The 22,311-nt window shown below is 43.0% G+C and overlaps 1 protein-coding gene and 2 pseudogenes across 1 annotated transcript in view; 1 reads left to right on the forward strand and 2 right to left on the reverse strand.

The window, feature by feature from the left end:
- The window catches only part of TUBB2A (tubulin beta 2A class IIa), a 52,532-nt gene that overhangs the window by 23,568 nt on the left and 6,653 nt on the right, over positions 1-22,311 (reverse strand). The window lies entirely within an intron of this gene.
- Positions 10,842-11,786, forward strand: LOC144236322 (programmed cell death protein 2 pseudogene; annotated as a pseudogene).
- On the reverse strand, positions 14,253-14,606 carry LOC144236395 (small ribosomal subunit protein uS12 pseudogene; annotated as a pseudogene).

The raw sequence follows: 22,311 nt of genomic DNA on the forward strand, positions 1-22,311 counted from the left end.
ATCACTTCAAGAAGAATGACATAATAATAATGTTTATATATGCTATCTTTTGCTGCATAAAAATCCACCCCCCAATTTTTTGGATTAAGATTAAATATTTATCATTAATTATAGGCTTGAGGGTTGGCTGAGTGGCTTTGTTATGGGTCGGTTCATTTGGGGCATGATGTTCTAGGGTAGCTTCACTCACATGTCAGTTGGTAGGCAGGCTTGTTGGGCTAGTGAGGGATTCACTGTCATGTCTCTCAGTTGAATTGATGTCAGCTGGAAAAGTCATGTGTCTTTCGTTATCCATCAAGTTGATCATGCTTGTTTATATGGTGGCAAACTGTCCCCAGTGGCAGGAGAGGGCAAGCCCCAATCCACAAGTGCTTTTCCTACCCTTCCTCATATCTCACTTGCTAATGTCCCATTGGTGAAAGCAAATCATGTGGCCAAACCCAGATTCAAGAGGTAGAGAAACAGACTCCACCTCTTGACTGGTGGAGTAGCAAAATCACATTGTAAAGGAGAGTGTATCAGTCAGTTTCTCTAGAAACAGAACCAATAAAACCTGAAATCTGTAGGGATGGCCCACATGCTGGAAACTAAGGTAGGGTTTCTATGTGACAATTTGGAAGGTATTCATCTCTGGGAAACCTCAGTTTTTGTTCTTAAGGCCTTCAACCATTGGATGAGGCTCATCCATCTTATAAAGGGTAATCTATTAATAAAATGGTAAGTAAACTGGTTGCAAATCTGAATCACATCTACAAGATACCTTCACAGCAACATCTAGACTGAACAGCTGGGTTCCATAGTTCAGCTATGTGTCAACATAAAGTGTTCATGCCCCAAATGAACACACAAAATTTCACCATCACAGAGCAAATATTCAGTTATCATTCAATTTGTCCTCTGTCACTGACAGTTCCCTAAGCAAACAATAAGATAGATTGCCCATAATTCACCCAGTGATCCTATTCTCTTAAAGCTCTACTCATGGGCTCAGAGGTCCCAATTAGCTTCCTAGTGTCTATCTCTTAAAAATGAGTGCACAGGGGCTCAGTCAGTTAAGCAACCAATAATTGATTTCAGCTCAGGTCATGATCTCATGGTTCTGGAGCTTAAGCCCCATGTTGGACTCTGCGTTGACAGTGAGGAACCTGCTTGGGATTCTCTCTCTCTTTGCCCCTCCGCTGCTTGTGCTCTCTTTCTGTCTCTCTTCTCAAAAAAAATAAATAAAAGTAAATAAATTTAAAAAAATGAGAACACAACTAAAGATGGCCAGATACTTGGAAAAAGCTTCTATCATGAAAGACAGAGGCTCAAGCAAGTAAACAAGGATTAAAAAGAAAGAAAGAAACATGGAGACAATTATGAAAGGAAAAGAAAATTTCTTTTAAAAGTTTGATGAATCTCCTCAGAGAAGGGATGATAGTGTATCCATGAAATAAGCACAGAATACATAGATAATAAAATTAAAGAATTGAGAAAAATGCTTAGAAATTAGAAATTATAAGAGCATAATTGAAAACTCACTTGAGACACTGAAAGACATAAGTCAAGCAAATCTAAGAGGGTGGGTAGATGGAAAACAGGAGAGAATTTGATGAAAAAATTAGAGAGCTAGCCAGAGGCCCAACATCAGATGAATAGCAGCTCCACAAAGAAGCAACTGAAGAAAAAAAAGAAACTGGGGAGAAATATGATCGTATAAATATATGAAGAAAATGACAGAAGAATGTGAGTTTCCAGATATAATTCTCAATGGTAGAATCTATCACCTCCTTACAATCTGAATGAATGATCCAGTTACTTGAAAATTACTTGTCTCCCAACGGTTCCATGAGAAACAGACTTGGAGAGATTTGCCGAAGAAGCATATTGGAGAATGGAAGGAGCAGAATTGGGGGAAATAAGGAGCTGAGTTGTGCAGTCCCAGGAGGTGCTTTGGAGCACAGATGACTCTTCAGGAATGCCCCAAATTGAGGCAAGGGAGCTAAACCTTCTTACCCTCCTCCCACTGACCAGCCCTTACATGCAACATGTCCCTGAGTGAGGGACCACGTGTGTGGGTGGGACAGCTCTCTAGCTGAAGGCAACTAGAAGAGAGGGCTCAGTAGAGATGCCATTGGTGGTCCAACTTCTAGGAGCCTCGGAGTCCGGAAGGAGGAATTCGCTTTCTTGATTCAGTTCGAATCTTCTAGTTTTAACTCCTTTGAAGTCCTTAATGCCCACGTGGTCAGCAACCTCTAATTACACTGTGTTGTTTGGATGGTGGTCTGCCTACCGGGAGGGGGTGCTGCGGACGGCCTGCACCAGGAGGCGAGGAGGCCCAGCCCTGGCCAGGGTGCTAAGGCGGGAAGCGCCATGGCCTGGCCTCCGGTGGGAATGTGAAGTCTTTCTAATTTCAAGGAGTAGCATCAAAAGGCCCATTGTTGTTGCTCGGCCAGTACTATGGTTTTTATTGGTAATAATGCTGCCATTTTGCCACTGATACTATGTCCAACTGCTCCACCTGTCTCTCATTTGGTCTGAATTGAAGCAGAGAAAAAAAAAAGGGGGGGGGGAGTGCTGTTTATGAGGAGGCTTCTCAAACCCTCAAACCCCTACCATGCGCTGCCCCAGCTCAAAGAGCATCTCAAACATTACATTCTCAAACTTTCAAATTGACAAAGGTGATAAACTAGAAGTATCTGTGTTTCAAATGATCTTTCAATATACAAAAGATTTACCACCTAACACTGGTACCAAATTTTCTCATCAAGAGTTAAGTAGCATTCCAGTTACAGAAATTGAATTGTCTCATTCGTTACCAAAACAGTTTCTCTATCAGATCTCTATCCCGTTTATTCAGTGGTGCCTGTTCAGTGCAACATGTTTGTGAGGTAAGTGGGAAGGAAGGGAGATCCATGCTGGGCTCCTTCTGTATTCTACAATCAGCTCAGGCACTCACACACACACACACACACACACACACACACACTTGCACGCACACACACATGAGGTAGAGATTATCTCCTCCTAGTGCAAGAGGAGACTGTTTAGAAGGGTTAAGAAAATGGCCTGGCATCATGCAGTGCCAGCAAAAAATTCAGCAGTTGCATCTCCTGCCGCCTGACAGCACATTTTCTGGAGTTTCACATCCACAGTTGCCTAGGTAACCACCACACAGCCTCCAGGACTGCCTGCCTGAAAAGGGAGGAAGGGAGGTGGGGGAGCCATCTACTCTTCCCTTCATTTCCTGCATCAACAATGCTGCAGCCCTTTGTCAGGGTGTTAATGTGGCAAAAACAGAAAGCCCAAAAGCCTGCCTATGGGATTACATTTCAATGAAATATTTCTACTCATTGAAGGACCAGATACATTGAGAATCTTGCCTGCCAGAGCTCTGAGCCTGTTTCTATTTTTATTCACTCTTAGGCTTTTTCCTTTTCTCTTAGGCTTTTTGTCCCTCCAGCAAGTTCCCTTCCTAGTGTGCAAGAGTAGTGAATATTCCTTATTCAAATAAGCCTGTGTCCTTGAGAAATGCCAGCATCTCTCCCCCATGGGCAAAGAACTCTGCAGAGTCCTCCCTATTCTCTGGACCTGTAAGTGACCAGGACAAGAACCAGGGCTGGCACATGTCCACGTCACCTGACCCATTCATCCTGGCATGGAGTCTTTGTGGTCCATCCTGTCACGGTCATTGCAGATGGCCACTGGGACTTGAAGGGTTTTTTTTCTCCCTGCCCTGCTACAAGAGACAGACAGGCTGAGAGATTAAATAAGCAAGAGGAATGAGAGTTGAAGTGGCTCACTTCTTCACCACCGTCAACAATTTGATCTTCATCGGTCCAAAGCATTCCTTTCACTAAGAAGCTGAAATGCACCTTGCTTTTATGAGCAGCTCTCTTTTAACAAAAATATTAATGAAATTTAAGTCATAGGTGTTGCTGCTAAAAGTCATTTTGTTTTAGTGGCACTGTGCAAAAGGAACAAGTTGGAAATGTCTATGACCAGTCCTATTACGTATGATTAACATTTTCACTCGCCATTTGAAATATCAATGGACAGCTACTGCATGGCCACTGGTCAAGGTCAAGAGGCATCAGCCTGGCTGTAGGGCTAGCCCACAGGGATGGGGAACAGTGGACTCAATTACAGGCGTGAAGGCATCAGCATCCAGGAGTCTGTGCTACTGGATGGAGGTGGCTGGTATAGGCTCTGGGCAGTCCGACACAGTCTCTACCCCAAGTCAGACTTTTAGTTTGGGCCAGACAGGGGACAGGCTTGGGACAAGGCTCAGTGCCCAAGCAGCAGAGCTGGCAGGAAGATGAGCTGAGCCAACCCACGATCCCAGAACACTGCAGGGGGCAGTTGGATATTAGGTGACCTTATTGAATTAATGATAAGTTTCTTGGGGGTAGCAATGGCCTTGTAGTTATGTGAGAGAACGTCTTTGTCCTTAGGAGGGCTCTACTGAAACTTTTAGGGGTCAATGTTATGATGTCTATAACCTACTTTCAAATAATCCAGAAAAAAATGCATATATAAATGTATATTTATACACAAGCAAATGCCAGAAAATGGGCAAAACATGAATAACTGTTGAAATTACAGGAAGGGGATACAAGAGTTGACTGTACTATCTTTTTAACTTAGTAGTTTTAAGGGATATTTCTTACATAAAAATTTTAAAAGTTTTTTAAAAAGAGTTAATAATTAGTTCTAGGCCTGAAACATAAAACAATTTTTTTTTATACCAGGTGGTGCCATTAGTTAATGTTTTGCTGACTTCCTCCTTATAGATGCTGAGTAGTCCAGAATGGATAGAATAAGGTAAAACTATTGCCTTAAGTCCACCAGTTAAAACATGTGTTTCATAAAGCAGGCTGGTGGGTTCTATTTATATCTGGTGTTTTTTTGTTCTCACATTTTCAATGCTTAATTGTTTGTCTCATTCAGAAGAACATTTTATCTGACTACCCATCCTGTGGCAGGAAGTAGAAGGGAGTGCTGTCTGGAGATTAAACCACAAAAGTGGACGGCAAGTCTTCCAGATCCCTGCCATGGTTCTGCTTTTATAGCCCTGAGGAAATAACTTGATCAACCAAAACACACAGAGCTGCCACACATCAGGCCACTTGTTCATAATTAGCAAGATCATTTTAAAAAATGGGCATTCTTATTTTGATGCTTGTGCAAATATAACATGAGTGCATGCCCCAAATGGGTAAATGCATGAAAATCACATGATGATATCTATCTCTCTTCCTAGACTGTAATATCCTTAAGGCCAGGAACAGTGTCTCTCTTATTTATATTTGTACTCCCACTGCCTAGCACCATAAATATTTTTTAATGTTTATTTACTATTATTTTGAGAGAAAGAGAGCATGAGCAGGGGATGAGCAGAGAGGGAGGGAGACACAGAATCCAAAACAGGCTCCAGGCTCCTCGGGGCTTAAACCCATAAACCTGAGCAGAAGTTGGATGCTTAACCAACTGAGCCACCTAAGCACCCCTATATTACTTGAATAAATGACTAAATGAGTAAATAAATAAGTTAATTTAAAAAGTAGAATAAAGAAATGTGATGATATTTTATTTTCACAACAGCCAAGGACTGTGAAAATTCATAATACCATTGTTCTTATGTTTTATCATGTTTGCAGGCTAAATATAGCAGAATGATGTCCAATGCTTAATGACACAGCATGATAAACATGTAAAATATCTGTATAGTCAAACGATGATTAAAGCTAATATTTAAAAAAGCAACTGACTGCTATGTTAGAGCAGCGGGATTTCAGGGAATCTTCTTTATCCTGTGTACCATTTTTTAAAAACTTGTTTTATTTATTATTTATTTTTGAGAAAGAGAGAATACAAGCAAGGGAGAGGCAGACAGAGTGAGAATCTCAAGCAGGGTCTGCAGTGTCAGTGCAGAGCCGGACATGAGGCTCAAACTCACAAAACCGTGAGATCATGACCTGGCCCAAAATTAAGAGTCAGACGCTTATCTGACTGAGCCACCTAGGCGCCCCCATTTTGTTTTTAATCAGAGTAACTTATACATGGGTATGACCCCTGCAGGAAAGCAAACAGAAGATGTTTAATATATATAAGAAAATTGCACAACATGGAAAATTACTTGCCTGTCATGAGGAATGTAGATTCAAAGAAGTACATGATTATTTTTATTAGAATATTAGGAAAGAGAAGAGAGATTTGAGAAGTAACAAAATCCTGAATCACAGAGAGCCTAATGGCCTAGCCTTGTTTCCAGAAGCCAGTCAACAGAGGTGATTAGAAGGCATAGCAGGGAAGAGTATCTATGAAGACAAAATGGAACTTCCATGATAAACAGTATCAACATACATAAAGGGCACAAGGTCAACTTGAAATGGAAGGATATGTCTCTTAAGTGGTCTATTTAGTCCTTGACAACTGTCAAGTCCACTCACTTTGAAGATAAAAATAGGAGCACCTGGGTGGCTCAGTCAGCTGAACATCTGCACAGGTCATGATCCCAGAGGCATGGGATGGAACCCAGCGTTGGGCTCTGTGCTGAGCATGGAGCCTGCTTGGAATTATCTCTCTCCGTCTCCCTCACCCTCTACCCCTCCCTCATTCTCTCTGTCTCTCTCTCTCTGTCTCTCTCTCACTCTCTCTCAAAAAAAAATATAATAATAATAAAAGTAGCAGTACAGATTTCTGTGCACATAGGTTTGTCTGCAGATCCTAAACTGTAACGTTAACTGCACTGAATTCAAAAGCACTGTGGTGGATTCAAAAATAATGTCCCCAATAACATTGGAATGATACTTTTCCTTACTGATAATTAAGAAATATAAATCTGGGTGGCTCAGTGGGTTAAGTATCTGACTCTTGATGCTCATGGTTTGTGAGTTCGAGCCCTGCATCAGGCTCTGCACTGACAGAGTCTCTCTCTCTCTGCCCCTCCTGCACACACACACTCTCTCAAAATAAATAAATAAACTTTAAAAACAGAAATAAATTGATAGTGAGATATGTATCTTTATTAGGTTGGCAAAATCTTGAATCTGATTATGTCTATTGTTAGAAAATATGAATGTGTAGTACAAAAACACAGGCAAATGAAAAATTTGATCTTAATTTCTATATCAAAAGCCCCTATTCTGTTTGGCAGAAATGACAGCATCAATGTAGTCAATGTAGATTAATACTTGTCAACTCAGGAGACCCTCAGTCAACTCTGGGTTTTTACCCTCTCCCCCTGCTCCCTGAGGTTGGTTCTAAGCAGTAGGAGATATGTGATGCTGGCACAGGGGCCTTACCAGAGTGGGGTGTCCTCTTCACTGTCCCCCATCCATGCTCACACATGTTCAGATACCCGCGTTCCCCTGTAATCTGACATTCTAAAGTTCATGCTGACTTATCCCGCCTAGCACCATTGTGATGGCTACTTTTATGTGTCATCTTGACTGGACCATGGGGTGCCCAGATATTTGGCTAAACATCATTTCTGTGAGGGTGATTCTGCATGAGATTAGCATTAGAATCAGTAGACTGAGTAGAACAGATTGCTCTTCCCAGTGTGGGCAGGCATTATCCAATCCACTGGAGGCCTGAATTAAAATAAAGAGATGGAGGATGGGAGAATTTACTCTCTGCCAGACTGTTTGGGCAGGGACATCCACCTTCTGCTCTCAGACTTGAACTTCACTAATAGTTCTCTGGATTCTCAGGCCTTTGGACTCAGCCTAGAACTATACCTGAATATTCAGGTTGCAGAAACCAGACCACAGAACTTCTCAGTCTCCATAAGCATGTGAGCCAATTTCTTATAATAAATATCTTTATATATAGCCTACTGGTTCTGTTTCTCTGGAGAATTCTGACTAATATACCCCTTGTTTAGATATTGAGGATTCTTTGGCTACCTCCGTTCTTCCCAGTGAAAACATGAAACTTTCTGAAGTTCTCTTGCAATGTTCTGGGGCCCCGTGAGGCTCCCAGGGGCTGCCTCAGGACCTCTCAGTCTGGACATGCAACTCGCTATTTCCATTCTACTGCTGGCAAATCAAACTGGTGGGAGGGAATGTGGTTGGGTTTGATTTGCCATTTCCCACAATCCAAACTAGAAACCGGTGTGCAGTTTTCTGGCTTGAGAGACCACCTAGGAATTTATCAACCAGGATGCTTTGGGCTGCAAGGAACAGAAGATCCAACTGAAAATGTCTTTAACAATAAGAAATGTATTATCCCCTATAACAAAAATATTACAGAAGTATTTCTCAAAGTGTGGTCTAGTGACTCCTGGAGGTCCCTAAAACCCTTTCAGGCCCTCGGCATGATCAAAAACATTCATTCCAAGTGCAAGCTAATATTACAGAGTTTAATCTGTAATAAAGTGGAAGTCAGCAGTTGTTTACAAAAAGTCTATTTCAAAAAAGTTTCTGTAAATAAAGTTTTATTGGAACACAACCATACTCATGTGTTCACATATCATCAATGGCTGTTGTTAAGCTACATTGGCCAACTTCAGCAGCTGTAATGGAAACTTCAAGGCCTGCAGAGTGGAAAATATTTACTCTCTGACCCTTTACAGAAAAAAATGTCCTGAGCCCTGTAATAGAATATAAGTATTTTTTTTAAATTTTTAATGTTTTATTTATTTCTGAGAGAGAGAGAGAGAGAGAGCATGAGCAGGGGAGGGTCAGAGAGAGAGAGGGCGATACAGAATCTGAAACAGGCTCCAGGCTCTGAGCTAGCTGTTAGCACAGAGCCCGACGCGGGGCTCGAACCCACGAACCGTGAGATCATGACCTGAGCTGAAGTCGGACACTCAACCAACTGAGCCACCCAGGCACCCCAGAATATAAGTATTTTTGAAGATCCTTTCAGAGTCCACTTTATAAATAACCTGTGAATAACTGCAACTTGTTAAGTTTTTGGTGTCTACCAAAGAATATCCACAATTAACTGAACACAAATAAAAACATTCCTGCCTTTCTCCACTATATACGTGAATGAGGCCAGATCTGTTTGTTTGTTTTTCAGCCAAAACAACTGCTAAGAGCAAAATGAATTCAAAGCAGTTATGAAAATCCAACTGTCTTGGGGCGCCTGGGTGGCTCAGTCGGTTAATTCTCCGACTTCAGCTCAGGTCATGATCTTGTGGTTTGTGGGTATGAGCTCCAGGTTGGGCTCCGTGCTGACAGCTCAGAGCCTGGAGCCTGCTTCAGATTCTGTGTCTCCCTCTCTCTGNCAGAGCGAGAACACAAGTTGAGGAGGAACGGAGAGAGAGAGGGGGACACAGAATCCAAAGCAGGCTCCAGGTTCTTAGCTGTCAGCACAGAGTCCCATCCAGGGCTCGAACTCACAGACTGCGAGATCATGACCAGAGAAGTTGGACACTCAACCCACTGAGCCACCCAAGAGCCCCTATTTACTTATTTTTGAGAGAGAGAGAGTACACAAGCCAGGAAGGGACAGAGAGAGAAAGAGGGAGACAGAATCCAAAGAAAGCTCTGTGCTGCCAATGGAGAGCTTGACACGGGACTCAAACTCATGACCTGAGCCAAAGCTGGATACTTAACCCAGGGAGCCACCCAGGTGCCTGGGATCTTCAATAACTGTTAAGATTGTAAACAGGTCCTGAGACGGAAGTGTTTGAAAATAGCTAGTTTAAAGCTGGGACAGGTTCAGGGTCAGTCATCTCAGTGATGTTACCACAGACGTAGGTATTTTCTAGAACTGTTATTCTCAACATCCTGTTGGTCTTCCCCTTAGATCAGCTTGCCTCATGGGTGCTGCTGCAAACCTTTGTGGCATCACATGTCTTCAGAGGCAGAAAAGGTACTATTTATTTTTGCCCAATTATTTTCTAAGAGTGAGGAAATCCTCCCTTAGAACCAGTGTATTATCTGTTTTGTTTTTAAATCACGTAATAACCGTCCCCCTCCCCTAAAGCCTCATTAAAAAGAGTATATAGGAAGTAAATTGATCCCAGACTAATTCTTGTGCCATAAACAAGTAGAGCACTGGACAGGATCTAAGAAACCACTCTTTGCGTCAGAAAATAGACACACCTTTAGAAAAAAGAGAAACAAATGAGGTGAACTGTACAATCCACTTGCGCTTTCTGCCTGAAGAACCTTCTAAACCATAGTACAGAGAGAAGGAATCCAAGCAGAGCACAGATTCTTGCTGAGCTGAGAAGACACAGATGTTTGGAACGCTGAGGGAGGTTGAGGTTGCAAAGCAACGCAAGGAAATAGCTCCATAAATCTGCACGGCCCCTTTGAAGGTTCTGGCTGAAGGCTAGCTCTGTGATAAACAGGGGAGGTTCTACAAGGCCAAGCAAAAAACAACTACCAGAGAAAAAAGCAACTATTTGGTAATTATAGCTTGCATGGCACTAGAGACATTTGAGTTCTGACCAGCCACATGGAGATATTTCAATGAACACCCAGGATATTCCGTAGAAATCCCAGAAAGGTCACACATGAGGAACAGAACTTAAGTGGCATTAAGGTAAAGGCTATCCTAGATTCACCCAAGGGAGCTTAGAACCAAGCCTGGGAAAGATCCTGCTGATTTGCAAGTTAGTGAACTACCTGCAAGAAGGAAGCCCAACACTCTTTCAAAGATGACAGCAAAATCCAAATTCTCGAAAATGAGACATTTGCAATGTCCTAAATTCAATCAAAAGATAGTAGATATGAAAAGAAGTAGGAAAATGTGACCCATAATTCGGGGGTGGGGAGATCAAGCAACAGAAAGAGCCAGAAATGACAGATTTTTTAAATGTCAGTATCAGACAAGGATTTAAAAACAGCTTTTATGAATACATTGAAGGATTTAAGCGGGAGGCGGAGCAAGGGAGGATGCGCTGGGCTGGGAGACTGTCTAGGAGCCCTTCTGCGGGAGGTGGGCTCACAGCCCGCAGGGCAGGCGGGGCACCGGGCAGCAGTCGGCCTGTGCGCTGTGCACCGCTGAGGAGCGCTTTGTGCTGCAGTGCACGTGTCTATGTGTCGCTGCCTGGCCACCCCAGGATGCCTTCCACCGAGGCCTCTTCCTCTTCTGCGACCCAGAGCCACTGGGCTAAGCAGGCCGTGAGTTTTTAGGAACCAGCTGGCCAGGAAAATGTTTTACTCCTATGAGCCACCTTCTGAGGATCCTTTCCCGCTNCTGGTGGTCCCCTCTTCAGGGCCTGCGGCTATCTGGGCCCCCAAACCCGCTCCAGATATCCCAAAGCACATTTCTGCAGTAGGTAGCATCCAACTCTAGACCAGAGACGGAGACATAAGCAGGCTCTACACGGATCATTTGAATAGTTGAGTTCCAGACTCCCACTTCCTTTTTCCAAGATCTAAAATTGTAATAGAAATAGAAGATGGCATTACACCTGAAGTTGTGCGAAAGGATGATGTTGCAGAGATCACAGGAAGCGTGGGTGAAGCGCTTGAGAAAGAATTGGATTCCACAGCAAAACATAAATCCAGGGAAGATAAAATTTTCCAGAAGTTTAAGCCTAGCATAGCTTTTGAATCAGGACAAGACTCTCGGAGATTAGCGGAAGTGTTGTCCCGATCTGGATTCCTGGTGAAAATGTCCCTCAAGAAAAAGATATTTTAGATTGCCTCTGTAGTACCAAGGGAGTATCTGAATTCCAGGCCACGCTCAGCAGCTCAGTTACCTTAAGGCAGACATATGGGGCATGAGTGCTGACTGGGCCGCCCCGCTGGCCTCACTGGTGCTCAAAGCTGTAGGCTGGGCTCTGGCTACACAGAAGAATTTGTGTGAAGCAAGATGTAACAGATACACCTTAAAGATATCATTGTAAAGCCTTAAAAATGCTGCTAATCTCTTAGACCTTGCAGTTCTGTGTCTTGGACTTTATCCTAAGGAAATAATTATACCAGAAACACAAGTACAAAAATGTTATTTTAGGCATTGCTGACAATGTCCAACAAAAATGTCAAGTGACAGGGAATTAAATAAATTTTGGTACACCCATGCAGTGCAAGGCTATGCAGTCTTAACGGTACAGACCTACACGGACACCAAGTAAGATCTGGATCTAAACGGATCCATACCAAGACTCCGTTACGAATAGTATTCACGGTTTGACCATATTTTCATAAAAATATTTGTACCTGTGTACATGCACAGAAATAAATCTGGAAAGGGGTGCCTGGGTGGCTCAGTCAGTTAAGTGTCTGACTTCAGCTCAGGTCATGATCTCACAGTTTGTGGGTTTGAGCCCCACGTTGGCCTCTGTGCTCACAGCTCAGAGCCTAGAGCCTGCTTCGGATTCTGTGTCTCCCTCTCCCTTTGCCCCTCCCCCACTCATGGTCTGTCTCACCTTCAAAAATAAAATTAAAAACATTAAAAAACATTTTTTAAAAAAGAAAGAAATCTGGAAAGACATATACTAGGTATGAACTGGTTACCTATGAATGGTGAGACCAAGTGAAATGATCTTTTTACTTATGTGTATATGTTTTTCTACAATAAAAGTGGATAATATGCCTAAATAAGGAAATAGAAGTCTTTGTTTTCTACTGTTGTTGGGCAGTGCGTGGGGGAGGGGGGGAGTTGAATAGGAATTGTGATTTTAAAAGAGCAGAAAGAAAATTAGTTTTCCAAAACCCTTTTCTCATAAAAAAGAATGAATTTTTAGCAATTTGATGATGTATAGTGAAATGGTTACAAAACTGTCAAATTAGGAAAGATTAGCCATGTCAAGCATTAGGTGAAGCAGGCTAGAACTAGTTTTAGAAGGCACAGAGCATTTGGATTCCTTTTCCATTGCACTGTATCCAAAGTTAAGACATTTCCAGGGCAGGAACAGATTTAAAATTCCTGACTCGCTCTCGCTCTAAGTGGTAACATGCTTGGTAGTAGACATCAGCACCAAACCCTCCTGTCCTTTGCTTGCCTACTTCATATTCTCCTCACCCTGCACTGACAGGGTTTTTATTGATTCTGGCCTGACAGCTGGGCTGTAAAATGTCACATAGCACGGATGACGCACGTTCACCCTGGAACATTTTTCATTCCTCAGCAGTCTGTAGCCCAGCCCTTTGCCAGCTGCTGTGAGGCCAAAACTAATGACTTGGAGTCAGGTTGAGGTCCATGGGCATCTCAGATGGGAAAACTTCCAGGCAAGAGTTCCTACCAGGGGGCATAGTAGAACAAAATGCAGCTCAGCAAAAAGTGGCTGATGGGGAAGTGATTGAGACCATTCTTTACACTTAAGAAACTTCAAGTTTAGCAGAGAGAGAGGCAGAGTTTCAATGTAAAATTGTCAGAACCAAGGGAGTGCAGGAAATCCACCTGAGTGTTCAGGAAAAAAAAAAAACCTCCCCGGAAGGGTTAGGAGAAAGGAGCCACATCTGGAAATGGATGAGTGAGCAATGAATGTCTATAGGAAGAGGGAGCAGGTGCCAAAGGTCAGAACTGCTCAGCAGAAGATGGTGGGGACAGGCGTATTGTACTCGGCAGGGCTCGACATAGGGTAAGCTGTCCGTGAGAGGGTAAGTCTACCTTCATCAGGTACCAGAAGTGCCACATTAGGGGGCTTGCACTTTATATTGTGTGGAAAAAAATTGTAAGAAGAGAAAAAACAGGGTTAGGTTTCATTTCCAATGATTACTCCTGCCACAGTCCAAGGCATGGGTTGGTATTTTTCTGTGTTACATAGTGCCTCTGACATGGTAGGTGCTCAGTAATACCTGATGAATGAAAGATTAGTGAAGAAAGAAAAGAAAAGTTTCCTTTTTGAGAGGCTTGGTGGGTTTGCAGCAAAAAAAAGTAGATGATGAAACTCTCCAGACGGGTGGGGGTGGGGGAGGGGAATGTGACACCATGTTACAGGCACAACCAGGTGCAGCTTTGTTTCATTTTGTTTTTAATATGCTAATGTTGTCAGAGAATGGTTATCTCTGGGAGTTCCAGAGTTAGAATGTGTCAAAACCCTACTGACAACATTCTAGAGCACTGCTACTCACAGGATGGTCTGGCGGCAGCAGCATCCACTGCGTGCTGTTAGAAATGTAGGGCGGCCAGCCCAATCCCCAACTGAGTCAGAATCTGCATTTTACCGAGTGCCCCAGGTGAGGAGTAGGCAGTTTAAAGTCTGAGGTGCCAGTCTGGGTGTGGAAGATATGCCCTATAGGAGGAGTCATCGGGAGGATCCAGGAGAGAGAAGAGCTAGAAATCCCCACTTTTCCACTTCTCCTCTCCTGAGGCTCCAAGTAGGACCTAACAAGTATCTATGGGTACTATCAAACTTAAGATCTTGGTCTTTCTTTCTTGCCTTTTATAAGGCCAAAAGAGAGACATTGGCTACTTTGTTAATGTCTCCAGGAATGTCACTGACAGCATGACTTTTGTGACCAAATCTAGCAACCAGAACTTCCATCATTTGCCTTAATAAAATTCAAGCAACCATCGTTGGGTACATCGTTGGGTACAACCCCTACTTTTTCCAACACAAGTCCTTTTGCAGAAGAAGCACCTCCAAATTGGTTGGCCTTCGGGGTTGTGCCCAAATGGGCTCGCTTATGCTGTTCATCACACCACTTCTGATCTTGACAGTGGCCACAGAGCTTCCTGGCAGTACTAAGCCCCTGACACTAGTGCATCCTGCTGGTGGGCCTGAGCCAAAGAGGTCAACCTTGCACTTTGGGAGTGCCCACAGTGAGGCTTGTGTGTCCACGCCCTCTCCTCATTCAGCTACTATGTGTGTATGTGTGTGTGTGTGTGTGTGTGTGGTGTCACCATACCTCTGCTGTCTGACTTTGAGCACCAGCCATGCCTCCTGAGGACAGACAGGCAGGAAGCTTGCCTGGGAGGGCACTCTGTTAAAGAGATGAGAGTTCTTGTGCACTGTCTTTAATGCCATCCATAGTCCTGACCACAATCAGTGATAATAGCAAACATTGGGTCACCTGGGTGGCTCAGTCAGTTAAGCGTTTGACTCTTTATCTCCGCTCAGGTCATGATTTCACGGTTTGCTTGGGATTCTTTTTCTCCCTCTCTCTGTGCTCCTCCCCCACTCACACGCTCTCTCAGTCTCTCTCAAATAAGTGAACATTTTAAAAAAGGCAAAACAAAACAAAAACACTGCTATTTTACCACTGTTCTAGGAACTGTTGTAGGTACACAAATGCACTGTTCCAGGTACCGCATTTGTATGTTACTTTATAGAACAGCCATAATGACCATTCCTAGTTTACCGATGCAGAAACTAAAACCCAGAGAGGTTAAGTAATTTGTCCAAGTCACACAGCTTATAATCAGAACGATGCTTGATTATCATTTGGGCGACAGTAGCAGAGCTGCTTGATGCTCTATTGGGCAGAACCTTTAGCAAAAGAGCTTTGCTCACTTATTGTTGGACATATGAGCTAAAAGCTAGAGAAAGCACTCAGAAGGAACTCAGGACTTAGTGAATGGCTTAAAAATGAGTTAAAACCAGGACACATGAAGAATCTGGCTATCCATCTCACTGCGGGGTAGATGTGTTCTCAGGAGCCAAGGTGCCCCTACCAAGTCCCCATAACTGAAGCATAATCAGTCCCAAACTCAAGCCCATGTCTCTGGGGCAAATAGACAGATCTTACTGAAAGATGTGGTTGTCGTGAACAATCATTCAGCTGTGTGTGTGGAAGGCAGGAGAAATGGAGCAAAGGTGGGGGCAGAATACCAGGCCAAGGTCATGGAGCTGAAGGATTTGTTCAAGAAGATTTGAAGCCCCAGACTTCAAATATAGACTGTCACCAGTGGCTAAGGGATAATGGAAAGGATAGGACAGAAACCGCGGGTAGTCTGAGGCCAGAGGCCCCACCTCAGGCCACGCCCAGAAGTGAGAGAAGGCGGGAAGCCAGCACGTAGGGGGACAGAGGGCTCCATCCCAGGTGCACTGTGGCCCAGGTGACCCAGTCTCTCTGCTCGGTGCCCAGCTCAGACAGGGTGGAAGTAAGGAAGATGGGGTAGGGGAGCAGGTGGACAGTGCCCGCAGAGCCAATCTGCCAGACAGCTGAGTTCAGACAAGAATCTTGCAGCTTAGAAGTCCTTTGCTTCCAAGCTTTAGAGTTTCTAATATCTTCAATGAAGTTTCTAACTCATCCTATGGAACTATCTTGCAGGGGTGCCTGGGTGGCTCAGTTGGTTAAGCATATGGCTTTTGATTTCAGCTCAGGTCATGATCCCAAATTTGTGAGTTTGAGCCTTACATCAGCCTCCGTACTCACAGTGCAGAGTCTGCTTGCGATTCTCTTTTTCTCCCTCTCTCTCTGCCCCTCCCCCACTCACATTCTCTGTCTCTCTCTAAATAAACAAACTAAAAAAAAAAAAAAACCTTTTTAAAATAAGGAAAAATTTTTTAAAAGAGCTCCCCGCTTGGTGAGGAATTGGGGGTGTCTATGCACCCCTAGATTGCAGGGCAGTGGTGATCTTGCAGTGACCTGCCTGAAGGCCTGGGTATAGCAGCTGGCCTGGGAATGGCAGGGCACCCAGAAAGGCCGGGATGTGGCGCAGCTGGGAAGGCTGCTAACTCCTCCTCTCCTATGAATTCTTTGGCTCTTCCTCCTCTTTCAGTCAACAGCTTCGAGCTGCGTTTCTCTTTAACAGGCTCCCCTTTATGGAAGGTCATTATTGGGGTTCATATAGAGAAGGCTTTCTTTAGCTCACATCCTCCTTTCTCCCACCTCCTGCCTGACCTCCTCCCGCTTCTGAGCTTCTGGTTCTGTAAGAAGCAATAGCATCACAGACTGAGGAAACACTGCAGAAAATAACCACATCTTCTATGGTTTTTTAAAAAAAATTCTACTTGAAGCCTTGCATAATTGAGCTCAGGATTCAACACTCAAAAAAAAAACAAACTCATTCTTATGAATAGAAGCGAGACACACACACTGGTGCTGTATAATGAAGATCTGCCCACAAAGACTGCTCTGGGTAAAAGCTGGGAAGATGGCAGTGTGCCCTCCTCCTGTGCCAGCACACACATCAACCCATTGGTTCTATGAGAATACCCAAACAAAGGGGCTTGATTGTGTGAAATGCCAGCCAAGGAGCCAGCCTTTGAGCCTACCCAGGTGATGGGGAGGTGCAGGGCCAGGGGTGAGCACCACAGGTCAAGGAGGCGGGAATGCTCAGTACAGGTCCCCTCTTCCAGCAGAACAACGGCAGGCTATAATCTGGTGTGCCTCCCACGAAGAGAAAGAGATAGAATCTACACCACGCAGCAGCCATACTGTCTTCCTCCCAGAGACCTGTCAGCATTGCTAGCAAATAAAACAAGAAAAGGAAAAGGAGGCCAGGCTGAGGGTGACAAGAAGTAAGCAGCTCTGTACAGGAGACAGTGCTCATTATCTCGCTGCATTTTCTTTAATAACATAGCTTGGCTGTTTCAAGAGCTACTGTTTAAACCAGTCCACCTCCGACAAGAATACTGATTCCTATTATTATGCGGATCGCATTAGAGCTTCTAGTTTGGGGGAATGTAAATGTTGCTTCTTTATGAAAATTGCCCTGGCTTCAAACCAATACGAATTAGTTGCTGTCATCTCTGTGTCTCCATGGCACCTTCACAGCATTTAACTGCAGCCTGGCTGTACTTAATTGTGCTTATATTTGCCTCGCAGACTAGCTTTGGAGACTAGAGTATGTTTATTTCTGTTTGTAATTTTTAGCACAATATCATGCGCACAGTGGGTACCCAATAAATATTTGTTGAAGTAAATGAGCAATGAAATAGAAGCATGACAGTTGGAACCACAAGACTTTAGAAATGACTGGATTCTGGGAGATTTGTAAGATAATGGAGGTGGGACCATAGGTTGGAATCTCCCTTGACCATCCTTCCCCATCAAGCCCCTCCCATCAAAAACAGACCAAGAAGCTCAACTAAATGAATGCTCAAACTAAAAAATCAAAATCGCTTTTCAGAACAAGTCTGACAGTGAGTAAAACCTGCTGGAAAGAGAGTCCATGATACAGAGGACAGGATTAATAGCTGGGAAGGAAAAAGAAGATCCCAGTAGATAAACCACATCTTCTTGATCCATTCGTCTGTTGATGGACACTTAGGCTCTTTCCATGTTTTNAAGCAGTTATCTAAAGTGGGTGGTTTCTGAAGCCAACAGAAGGGGGAGCTATGGAGCCATGCACCCCTTAAAAGTATCCTGGCCTTTTTCTTACTCCTTAACAATAAAACTCATTTCACTTAATGGGCAACAGAAAAGGATCATGATCATATCCATACAAAATTATTAATAAAATCAAGAAGAATTAGGAGCAGAATAATTTCTTTACAAATGATGAAAGTATGCCAGAAAGACAACAGATAGAAACTAGTGAGAGCTGTCACCTCAAAATTCAAATTAGCTAAAANGTAACATATATAAAAGGAAAAAATATGTTAAAATTTGAAAAATTCTGAAATGAGATTCTTGGAGAAAAGAAATATTTGTAACTAAGTGAAAGAACTGAGAAAAAAAAGGTAAAAGTAAAGAAAATATTATAAATGAAGTCCAAATTAGAAGGAATACAAGAGCAAATAAACAGGACGGACACTAAGACAATTAGTAGATAGAAAGAAAGAAAACAAATTTTTAAGATTTATTTACATTGAGAGAAAGAAAGAGAGAGAGAGAGAGAGAATCCCAAGCAGACCCGGCACTGTCAGTGCAGAACTCAGGTAGGGGTTCAAACCGTGAGATCATGACCTGAGCCAAAATCAAGAATTAGATGCCCAACTGACTGAGCCACCCAGGTGCCCCGAAAACACTTTTTAATCAAAAGAAAATGAAGAGGAATTCTACTTTTGGCTGGGATGGAGTAATAGGTGTTAGTTATATCTTCCTGACTGCAATAACTAAAAAAGTGGGCAAAACATATGAAACAATGTTTCTCAGGACATTGGACAACAAGCAATGCATGCCAGGAGGGAGGAACTTCACCCAGAGAGCTCTGGAGATCTGCACAGAGGTCCTCTCCAGTCTTGCACTGAGAATTGACACACACACACAAAATTAGAAATTACTCAAGATAGGGAAGGAACAACTGGAAAGTGTAGACAAACAATTCCCTGAGCTCACACAGGGTTAGGAATGATCTGTGTTCCTGCGAGCTGGAATGGAGTTGCCTCCTGGGCATTGCCTTAATAGTGGGGTTAAATTATCCCAAGACCTGAGAGTACTCTGGGTCTGCCCTAGTAAACCTTAGAAGCAAGCTTCAAAAAGATCCAGCTTATTCCAAGTATGTCAACTATTCTTAAATAACAAATTTTTTAAAAAGGAAAAAAGGTCATTTTAATAAAAGCAGCTACGTATAATGAAACATACACAAGGAAACAAAGCTGATAATGACTAGTGACTGCCCATACAGCACAATTCAGGAGACAATAGAATGGCATCTTTAAACTTAAAAAAAATTTTTTTAAACATTTATTTATTGTTGAGAGACAGAAAGAGGCAGAGCATGAGCGTGGGAGGGGCAGAGAGAGAGGGAGACACAGAATCCGAAGAAGTTCCAGGCTCTGAGCTTTCAGCACAGAACTCAAGAACCGTGAGATCATTACCTGAGCCAAAGTTGGACTGAGCCACCCAGGTGCTCCTAGGATGCATCTTTAAAGTGTTGGCAGAAAACACATTGTCTACGTAAAATTCTATATCCAGCAAAACTATCTGTCAAAAATGAGGCAGAATGAAGAATTTTTCAGCCAAAAAAAGCTGAGAGATTCCTTTCCAGGAGATCTGCAATACAAAAAATGTGAAAGGAAGTTTTTCAGGTAGAAGAAAATGTGATTCAACCCAAACAGATGAAGAGACCTGAATTGGTAAATATGTGGATAAATACATTTTTCTTAGTTTTTAATGTCTTATAATGAAACTATTTGAAGCAGAAGCAGTGACAGTGTAGAGTGGGGTTTCCAAATATGTGAAAATAAGATATGGCTACAAAGCACAGAAAACAGAAGGGCAAACGGAAGCATGCTACTGGAAGAATCTCCCTGTGTGTGAAATGAGGCAGTGTTTTGCAGGTAGCTGACGGTAAGTTAAAGATTTATCTTAAAAACCCTAGAAGGGTGCTCACGTGACTCAGTTGGTTCAGCCGCCAACTTTGGCTCAGGTCATGCTCTCCCAGTTTGTGAGTTCGAGCCCCACGTTGGGTTCTGTGCTGATAGCTCAGAACCTGGAACCTGCTTTGGATTCTGTGTCTCCCTCTCTCTCTGCTGCGCCCCCCCCACCCCCCACCGCCCGCTCATTCTCTCTCTCTCTCAAAAAATAAACATTAAAATTAAAAAAAAAAAACAGAGTAACTGCTAAAAACATACACACAACGAAACCAATAGTGGAGATAAAAATGGAATAAAAAACCCCGCTCGCAATAGAGAACCAATGAACAATAGCCAAAATTGAAGTTGAAAATGTTAGGACTAGAGTCAGGACTGCTCCTAGGGCTGGCTTTTATTCTACAAAACGCAAAGAATGTGTCACGTGAGGTTATCAGGTAAAGAAAGTTTTCTGAGAAAAAGTGGAACCTTAGTATAATGCTAAGAGCTGAAGAGCAGTTTGGGAATAGAGGTAAAATGGGATATTCTTGGGAAGAAGGATGGTATCTGCAACGGTGAAGGATGGAGAATAGGAAGTGTGACATTCTTAGTTGAAGAAATTAATAAAAGAAAGTATTCGTGCAGAATATTGGAAACTGATAAGGGAGGTCAAGAGGTTTGCCAGATGGTCTGGTTCTTTGACTTTAGACTTGAGCTGGTCAGCAAGATGGAGCCTCTGGAGACTTGCTTATCTGTGAATCAGGCGTGTGTCCTCAGCTGCCACTCTGGATATCCCTTTTTAAGTGGCTATAATCACTTTTTTGGGTGTTGTGTTGCAAATATCATGCACTTTGGAGTCAGAAATCTCTAGGGTTTATATCCAGATCCTCCACTTAGAGCTGAATGATTTGGGGACAAGTTGCTTAATCTAAGTCTGAATTCTTTTAGAAACTGTCAGTTTCCTAAAAGATGAGACTGTCAGTCATGTGGCCCTCCCTTGTCCATCTCATAGAAGGACACATGATGCAGGTAGTTGATCAGTGTCCATTTTCCTTTCCCACATTACTGATTCAGGGGTGGGCACATGACAGCCCTGACCAGTCTACCTTCTTCTTTTCTCTGGGTCTCTACCAATAGGGTGGAATGAGCCTAAAGGTGCCACTATGTGGGCAAAGCCTGCCAAAGAATGAAGCCAAGACAGAATGCCGAAGCAGGAGAATAATAAAGGAGAGTGTTCTGATAACATATTTAGAGACTCCAGATGTAATCATGGCGGAACTTGAAAGATCTGCCTTTGGATTTTTTGATTATATGAGTCCATAATTTCTCAAACTCACCTTTTCAAGAGCAAACTTTCAAATTATCTTGGACACAGTCAAAAGCCCCTAAACTATATAGAATTTCTGTAGGATGAAATGAGATAAATATGTAACTAACAGTTCACATTTGATTAATACTGATGATGATCACTTTCTTATCACTATATATACCTTAATAACATTTAAACCTCTGAACAAGTAAATATTAAGAATTCTATGTTATAAGAGGATTTGGGGGGGGGGTAGCTTGTTAAGGTCCCAAAGTTAATCAATGACATAATTGAGACATGTCTCCATTCTACACTATAGTCTCTGCAGCAACATTCCTATCACATAGTAGGCAGTTGGTAAATGTTGATTCCCTTCCTCTTTCCTATAAATGAGGTCCAAAAAATCATGTCTAACTACGTAGAGATCTAAAGGAAAGCAGGGTCTGGAAAGTTGCTTCTCTAGATCTGGCTCACTTAGGCAAAGTTCACTCGTCAGAGCATTAACTTTGAATGATATTTCCTACTTCATGCTGGACCCTTCCTCTCAACTTCTGAGAGCTTGTCCCTCTCAGCTGACCTCCAAGATTTCCAACTACTTCTGGATGTGGGTATCTCAGATTCCCTGGCACGGTCTGGCCCTCTAGCCCTTTGACTTGCATTAGTCACTGACGCCTACCAGTATCCTTCTGAGCAGGTGTGTCCCATAATTCCTTCCACGTGACCCATGTGACCCCACAGCTGCTCATGTCTGGTGTGTCTCCTGGTGCCCACTCCGCCCCCCCGATTCACCAAAGTAGCTTTGGTTCTTTCTTCTCAGTTGATCAAGTTTGCAAGTCACAGTGAAATATATTCATGAAAAAAAAATCCCATTGCTTTGGCCTATAAATGTTCAGGATCTGCATAACCTACTATTATGGACATTTTGTTGAAAGGAATTTCTGTAGAAGTCACGGATGTATGTTGTCATCAGTTGACCACA

Source organism: Crocuta crocuta, unplaced genomic scaffold (genome assembly GCF_008692635.1).
Source record: "Crocuta crocuta isolate KB4526 unplaced genomic scaffold, BGI_CrCroc_1.0 scaffold24, whole genome shotgun sequence".
Taxonomy (NCBI): Eukaryota; Metazoa; Chordata; class Mammalia; order Carnivora; family Hyaenidae; genus Crocuta; species Crocuta crocuta.